Raw genomic sequence first — 8,477 nt, forward strand, 5'->3', positions numbered from 1 at the left:
GCAGAAACCAAAAGGTAAAGCCACTTTGTAAAGTAAAAGTACCTTTTGTAAGGTAAAGCCAAGCTCTGAGCCTGCAGTGCCAGGCACTCTGCTGGGACAACTCGTGTCACCTGTGAGTGTCCACGGATGCTCCTATGGCTTCAGGGTTTGGTAGGACTTTCGCTGTAAATGCTCCCTCCAGGAGCTGGGCCTCCGTACCACCCAGCCAGAGGAGAACGAGAAGTGATTGAAGCTGAGCTCTCAGCACATCTCTCTCTCGAATAAAGCAAGAGAGAAAGCTGGCTGAACTTTCATGTAAGGAGGGCAAGGCATGGAGGAGACTGGGGCAGCGAGATGGTAATAGCAACACTCTGGCAGAGAGAATATAAAGAGAAAGAAAAGTCTCTTCATTAAGGCACATGAATCCTGCACTTTATCTGTCCCTTCCTGGCATTCTCTATGATGTATGGGCCACTTAGCCCAAGACTTTCACTAATGCACATTCCCTTCTTCTGAACATCCCCCCTCGTATGCAAGAGTCTCATGTGAGCAGCTGCTAAGTACCGAAGTCACTGACAGCTGAGCTTTGAACTGCGGCATCGAACGTCCTGCTGCGGACCYGGGGAAGACCAGTGGGGCCTTGCTCCCCCCGGGGAAAGCGAGGATACAGACACACCATCTCAGGGGCCACGGGGGAAGCAGCCACAGGAAAAGCCTGTGATCAAATTCTGCCTCCAGAGCGAGGTTTGAATTGCAGGCTGTGAGGCTGACCCTGGGCAGGCACAGAACAATAACGACACGGCAAAATATTCAAGAGCTGTTCAGTAAATAGCTGCTGTCTATTCTGGCTCCTCAATGAGGCCAAGGTGGAGAAAATGAGTATATGATTGCACACTACAAAGAGCACAGCACAACACACAGGGTCTGAATGGATGAGCAATCTTAACCTAACATTTCCTTTTTTATTGGAGTATTTGACCTTGCAACCTTATGGCAGACTAAAGATTTTGGTTACAGCGTTTTGGAGTGGGTAGCCGGGTACCCACCAAGTGACTTGGAGTCACGCACAAACCTGTGTGTCACTACATAGCAGAATGAACTCCAGAAGCAGGGAATGGAAGTCCCGACAAACTTGAAGGGAAAGCCACAAGCTACTTTATTTTAATAAATACCAATCCAATAGTCCAGAGTTGTAATTAAGAAACAAGAAGGCTCAGCCCTCAACTGCCTAGGAATTAATTTGGAAAGCAAAATGGGCCCACTCTAATGCAGAGATTAAAACACTTCGAAACAGTTCTTACGACTCTGTGAACATGAGTCAGTGCAAGTGAAAGCAGTGCACAGATGGGCCAGCACAGAAGCAACAGAAGTGCCGTGATATTTACAAGGGGAAAAAAACCCTTCCCTTCCAAGTGTAAATATACCAGAGAAATCATCCGCTTGCAGTACCAGCCAGGGCTTTGATGCAGCAAACACTCCCACCAGGGACAGCGCTGGCTCCCCTGGGAGAAGTAGGCATGGTAGACGTTGCATCTGGAAGGCAGTAGGCTCACAGCACCGAGCTTTCCTTAGGAGTCACAACACACAAAAACATGCCAGATGAGACGTACCATTTTATAGTCTTTCTGCAGCCAGGAGCAAGGGGCCGAGCACTGTCCCAGGCCGCACGGAGATGCGAGGAAGGGAAGTGCTGTAGCGAACGCTGGTTCAGACACCTGGCAACAGCAACGCGGGAGTCCAGCGAGCCAGGGCTCAACGCGCACGGGCCACGTGTCCTGTTCAGCACAGACCACATCTCCTTGTGCCACCAGCAATGCAACAGCTGGAAGATACATGAACGAAAGCCCGTGTCACTCGGCAGGCAGGTTATCAGGTGGCACTCCGGAGTCCACCATGCTCTCAGAGCAGCGATAACGCGTGGGTGCTTTCTGCAGCCTCTCCCACATCGCCCCATCAGTGCAGGCTGGCCAGCTCATGGAGCTGCCACAAGGCCAAATTACGTTTCTTCCCACCCGTCATCCCCTCACCTGCAGAACAGCAGTAACAATATTTACACTTCCTCAGTTGGCTCAAGACTGGGGAGTGAAAACCTAATTATCATCAGTGTTATTCCCGAAGGAACACCTCACAGCCCGGCCATGGTAGAAACATTAACCGAGTCCAAGGAACAGGCTACGTTCCCACAGCGGAGCTGCAGGAGATAGCAACACACTTCACCCCAAYGATAAAAAAGCCTGACAGCTTTGAACGGGGTAGAAACAGCTTCCCAGTCACCGAGGAACTTGCCTACGCTGAATTCTRTGAGAATTTCATAATTGATTTCCAAGCTGTCCAACCAAGCTCCTTCCTATTTATCTTCTGTGCAATGCAACATGGACTCTGCWGCACTACACACACTCGCAGTCTATACGAAGGCCAGTTTTTAAACAATAAAATCAACTTTCAGAACCTCTTGCCTCCCCTGGGTCCTTCTGACAACTTTCGTGGGTTCACGCTAGTGTCTCACTCTCTAAGAYGTCTTTTTCTTTTTTTCCTCCTGGTGTTGTGCGAAAGACTGGAGCCCAGCAGGAGAAATTAATTAACTGAGCAGACAGCAATTCTGCCATCAAATGAACAAAACGAAAGAGTAACAGACACTTACACTTATAGTCACCCCTAAGTGTTTCACTTGACAACAGTCGGGAAAACATAGTCCAGACTGTTGTTTTAATGTTGATAATATTCCAAAATCTGCAGCGCTAACTGATTTCTCAGTGGAAATAAAACCTTTGACCATCTTTCCTGCCTGGCTGGGCGTGCTCATCTCACGTGCGCGTGCAGTATTAATGCACACACACTGCTCTTCTGCAGCCCAGCACTCGGYGTAACAAGTCTGTTGAATTCCCCTTAAAAGTCACTAAGACGTTAAAAAACACRGGGGAGGCGGGATAAAAGCACTACAGTCACAGCAACAGTAGCGGGGAAAGGGGAAAAAAAGAGTTAAAATTAAAACCGGAAAAAATTCAAAGCGTTACGAGCGTAAAACAGAATCACTTCAAGCATATGTCAAAATAGTGTCATCTCTTTTTCCGTTCATTAAATGAGCACTTGAACACCCACCAGCTCCTCGTTTCCCCAGCCCTGGAGCTTTGCGGCGCCTGGGGATGCGCCCCGCAGAGCCGCCCCGCCGGGACGGCCGGGCTCAGGGCACCCGGGTGAGCCCCCGGCCGCGGACTCGTGTCGCGGCTGGGGGTCCGGTCACCGACGCCACCCGGCAGCACCGCAGCCGGCCCGCACTSGAACAGACGACGCGGGAAAACGGCCTGAATTTTACGATTTCCTTATTTTTAAGTCCCATATAATAGCATTATTATATGCTCCCAGGGTTTGATGAAGAAGGTTACTCCTGCAGAACCACGCTAAAAGCACTGGCTCCCCGCGTTACTAACGGGGTTCGGGTCGGGAGCCCGCGGTGAGCTCGGACGCCCCAACCGGGATCAGCCTGGGGCTGCCCGAGCGGCYGCCGCTCGCTGTTCGAACCCCGCCACCCTTCCGCGAGAGTCAAAGACACGGTACCAGACACACGCTCACTTTTCCACAGGGTTTTGAGCCCGTTACAAGATTTAATATAAAATCACCACYCAGGCACAGATTTTACAACGGATTTTAAAAAAGTGATTTAAGAAGAATCCCAAACTCTTTTGGATTATATAAGCATTAGTTTTCCTCTTTTTTATGTAATTTCTATTACATTTCATGGAACTTTGCCGTTACATGTAGAGCGATTGGTAAACAAGCAGAACCTCGTTTACAGAGGAGGGATAACATCGTGCAAGAGTTCATACTAGACTGAGACCACGGTAACTTGCTAGGATTGTATTTAGATGAAAGAGTCTGGGTTTTTTAGTGGTTTTGGCCTCAAAGCTCTTCCCAAGGGACATGTACAATTTAGCTGCGTTAAAAGTCTCCATTAGATTCAGGAGCGGGGAAGATGCAACCATCTCTTCCTGCTAAGGGCCAGTGCCCGGGTTTCGGCAACAAAAGCCCTTTGCCCCCAGCAGCACCGAYCCCGAGCCGAACCCGCTCGCCGCGGGCACGGATCACGCCTGTCCCGCGCGAGGCAGAACACAAGCCGTGGCTGCCTGACGCGAGCAACTCCTCAAACTGCCACGCTTCTCAGCCTGAATAAGGCCTCATTATGCACCGTTTTATTGCTGCAAGTAACACTGCACAACCTCAGCAGCAACAAAGATTTTGGTGAAAGCAAGTTATTTTTTTGTTTCAGGCACGCTTTTTTTTTCCTTTTTCCTTCCCTCCTCCTTAAACATAATTCTCCCTGTTACTAACTAYGAGCATTCCTCTCCATCCAGTCCTCAGGCAGCCAAAAAACACATTAGGTCTTTTTGAAAAACTAAGTTGTGTGCAGCAAAGTTATTAACTGCCGGGAGAGGCAGGAAGGTGCTTTTACGGCTGTGGCTTGATGCAGYGAAAGTCACCTTACGCTCCTTAGCCCCTTTCGGTTCTGCAGACTTCTGGAGTAGTCTGTGAGAAAACAGAAACCTCGGCCAAAGTAGTTACACTGCTTCTTTAGACGTGTTTTCTTTGGGTTCAGACCTCAGCCTCTCAGCCAGCGATTTCTGTCCCTAGTGGAAAATAAAATAATAAAAAAAAAACCCACGTTTTTCTGCTTTTCAGGAATCTGGAGAACAAACATGAGTTTCTAACGCATTTGCAGAGGACGCGAGTTCACCCCTATGCCCCAGTGCCCTTCCTTTCGGGACCGCCGCGATTTTGAGAAGGCGAGGTCCCGGGGCGCCCCGTCCGCCCGCGCAGCCGGCGCGCTCCCGGCGCCCGCGGGAGCCTCCCGCAGCCTGCTCCCGCCGCGCCGCGGCTCCCGGAAACCGCTCGCGTAGGCACCTTGGACGGCGCCCGCGACTCCGGTTTCCAACAGGTGCACCTAAGACCCGTCTGAAGCGCTTGGCTAACGTCCCGGAGCAGACACGGCCAGAATTAATTTTCGCTGCTTAATTTATGATTCCGCGTTTTCATTCTAAAACTGCATGCTGATGCTCGGCGACCAGCAGGTGCACTTAATCAGAGCACAAACCCAGGCCCGCCAGCCCGGTCCCCGCTCAGCCCCGCTCCCCCCGGCGCGGCCGCGCCGGGGCTTCGTCCCTCCTCCCCCCCGAAACGGCACGGACGGCTGACGAAGAGCCCGGCGCTCACCTTGACCCAGACTCAAAGCTTCATCAGAGTTTCTCAGCAGGAACAGCCAGGCTTGAAATGAGAGGCAGCGCTTGGCAGGTGCTCCCAGGAGACCGGCCAAAAATAAACGGGCTCTCCAGTTAATTTCCACCCACGTACTACTAACATTTCTCCTTTAAGAGCGCAGCTAAGGCGTCTGATTTATGCAAGGTGAGGAGGGTCCTGATTTATTTGCAGAAGCAGCACCAGCCTGAGCATGCAGCGGCAAATATCCCACTAATTTTATGCAGCCTCTTGCCGTGCCCGGGCTCCCCATACAGCCCCGGGATCTTTTAGGGCGCGATTCAGAGCACTGAAATTAGGAACCCGCCTCTCGCCATTGATTACAGCGGGAGTCTAGACATGTAATTTAGGAGAGAAATCACATACTTAAAATTGGACGGTGCCCCTCAGCCCGTCACTCCCGAAACGGACGGAAGGGAGGCGGCGAGCGGGCGCCGCGCCGGGGCGAGCCCGGCCCCACGGCCGCGTCCTCCGCCAGCCGAGCCCCGCAGGGACCCTCTCCCGGGCCAGCGCGGTCTCGCGGCTCTGGCGGCACGGGGACCGTCGCCGGCAGCTTACCCCAGCGGTGACGGCGAGGCGAGGAGCACCTGTGGGCCGGTGCGCGCTGCAGACCAAGGGCTATTTGTAGCCTTGCCCTCTCCTAGCACTTTTTTTTTTTCTTCTTCTTCTTTTTTTTTTTAAAGGAACCACTTGACTCCAAGCATCAAGACTTTAAAAGACAGAGTATTTAGAAAATCTGACCAGATGCACTCCGGCTTCATAAGGGAATTAAAAAGACCCTCAAATTAGCCAATTTCTATTAAAAAGATACTGTGGTATTTGGAAACAGGGCTGTAAAGCAACAGCATCTCGGGCTGGAGGTGGACGCCGATGGAATGTGATCTGGCCTCTGAAATCACTCATTTCAAACTGGGCCTAGTATTTTCATTTTCCATTACAGATAACTGTGTAGCAAGGCTATGCATTGCTACATGACAGCTCATTCTGCTTTTAAAGCAGCAGCACTTCAGTAGCAGGTAAATTGATGCTTCTTACATATCCATCACTTATCAAGGATAATTGATTAGCGCCTGCAAGGAGCTCTGAGATCTAACGGATTAAATGTTCTGGGACTGCTAAATTATTTGAATAGATCTAGGAAGAAAAGGATTCTAAATCAGGCTTTTGTTGGACCCAACACTATCTTCCTTGATCAGCGTTTCTCCTTCCCTTTAGGCACCTTCTCCCCCCAGAGAGGCAAAAGCTCACCAGGCACCAGGAGCGGATTTTCGACRGCAGCGAGAGGAGTTAGGCGTAATACCTGTTAAAACACAACGGGTAGCAGGCATATTTTTCTACGGAAAGTTTCCCTCCAAACCCAGCGCCGTTCCTTCGGCTGCTTGTATCTACCGCAGCCCCTCCGCAGAGGGCTGTAGCCCCCGCTCCGTGGAGGGCTGAGCCGAGCCGAGCCGAGCCGAGCCGAGCCGAGCCTGCAGACCGCGCCGGGCGCCCCAGCGGCGCTGCAGCACGGCGCTTCCCGGCTCCCCGCGGCTGCCACCCCGGGGAGCACCCGGGCTCAGCTGCCGCCTGAGGCTTGGCCCCGGCTCAGACCAGGCCGGGTGGCGGTCGGGCGGTGCTGCATTACCTGCCGCTCCTGCCAATTAAACGCTAAACTCATGCACTTTGTCGTAATTGTGCATGGGCTCCCCGGGAGCAGCGGTGCCGAGCCCGGGCTCGTCCGGAAGGCGCCCAGTCCGCCGTGTCACGGGTTGCATCAGCTGCTGCGGGCGCTCGCACGCCTCCAGGCTTCCTACAGCAGCTCCAACCCTAATAATAGCCCTTCACCCTCCTCCTCCCCCAGCAGTCACCAGCGGCTTGGAGAGCTATTGAAATGCAAATAAAACAGCTCGTGGAGAGGTTGTTGGGGAAGCAGCCTGGGATGGGAGAAAATGTAGCCCCGCGATCCTGCGATTTGCTTTGTATGAACTGGAGGAGAGGCAGCGCCGCGAACGCGCAGATGGCCTCACGCGGCAGCTGAGCCGCCCGCTCCGCGCAGCAGCTCCTCGGCGCTCCGGGATCCTCGCTGCTCCCGTTAGCGGCGGAGGGAAGAGCTGCAGCGGCGCGGGCCTCCCGGAGGCCCTTCGGCACGGCTTTCCGAGGCCCTCCCCGCAGGAAGGCTTGCGCCAGGCGAGGCGCTGCGAGCCGCCCAGCCCGCGGTCTCCTGCTTGGCCGCAGCGAAACTCAGCGGCAGAGCGCCCACCCCCTGATCCCCCCACACCCGCCAGCCCTGACRCTTTTAAAGAGGACCGCGACTCCGACAACGCGGGCGGTGAGCAGGTCCCGGCCTCCGCTCCGCCGGCGGCTGCAGCCGGATGGTGCTCCCGGCTTCCCTTCCCTGCTAAGACTTCAGGAATTCCTCCTAAATACAGCCTGCATCTTCATACTCCTTTCTCTAGTGAAACTACCTGTATCAGCAAAGGAGATACTGGCCATATTATTAGCAACTTCTGCCTCTCCTTCCCTGTTCAATGGAGGTGCAGAGGAGAGGGTCCAGCGCCTGGCACATGGGGCAGAGAAGGGACAACACACGTGGCTTAGGGTGGAGGATCTAACGCAGCCTACGTGTGCTTGAAGCACAGTGGCCAAGACGGCAGAGCCAAACTCATCTTGGGAGTCACAGGCAACACAACCAGGCGTGATCGCCAAAGAAACGGTGCAGGAGGGCCGGCTGCACACCGGCAAATCTCCTTCTCGAGGAGGTGGTGCTGCACTGCAGCAGGTCCCTGGCGAGGGGGCAGAGCCCCGTCTGCGGAGGCGTTTCAGCTCTCCACCGGGCAAAGCCACGGCTGCTGTGACCTGGTGGCAGCGGGCCCTGCTCTGAGGGGCGTTTGGTCTGGAAACCTCCGGAGGTTGCTTCCAGCCAACATTTCTATGGCGCTTCCATGTCTGTACCCAAAACCTCGCACAGAAGGGTTAAGTCCCGGCCCGGACGCCTCGCTGCAGAGCCCCTTCCTGGAGGCCCTGGGCGCTCTGGGGTTGCTCCCGGAGGCCCCGCAGGCCCGCTCCAGCCCGGGGGCTGCGCCCAGGCGCCCGCCCGAGAGGGGCTCTGCCGGGAGGCTTCGCGCCCCTCTCCGGACCCTGCCCTCGCGTTTGGCGGGGCCGCTTCTGCGGAGCACCTCTGAGAGCCTCCGGCAGCGGGGGCAGCCGCAAGGCCTCGGTGAGCGGCGCCCCGCGGCGGGCCCCGCGGCCGGCAGCCCGCAGCATGAGTAAGC

At 54.5% G+C, this 8,477-nt stretch overlaps 1 long non-coding RNA gene across 1 annotated transcript; it reads right to left on the reverse strand.

The window, feature by feature from the left end:
* Window positions 1–1,065: 1,065 nt before the first annotated feature.
* On the reverse strand, window positions 1,066–5,593 carry LOC146587379 (uncharacterized). Its single transcript, XR_014897643.1, has 3 exons — window positions 5,185–5,593; window positions 4,455–4,601; window positions 1,066–1,801 (listed from the first exon to the last, which is right to left on the reverse strand). It is a non-coding gene; the product is annotated as an uncharacterized LOC146587379 (long non-coding RNA).
* Between the last annotated feature and the right edge of the window lie 2,884 nt (window positions 5,594–8,477).

The sequence above is a fragment of the Rhea americana genome, unplaced genomic scaffold, assembly GCF_003343005.1.
Source record: "Rhea americana isolate MKP2758 unplaced genomic scaffold, rheAme1 scaffold_6, whole genome shotgun sequence".
Lineage (NCBI taxonomy): Eukaryota > Metazoa > Chordata > Aves > Rheiformes > Rheidae > Rhea > Rhea americana.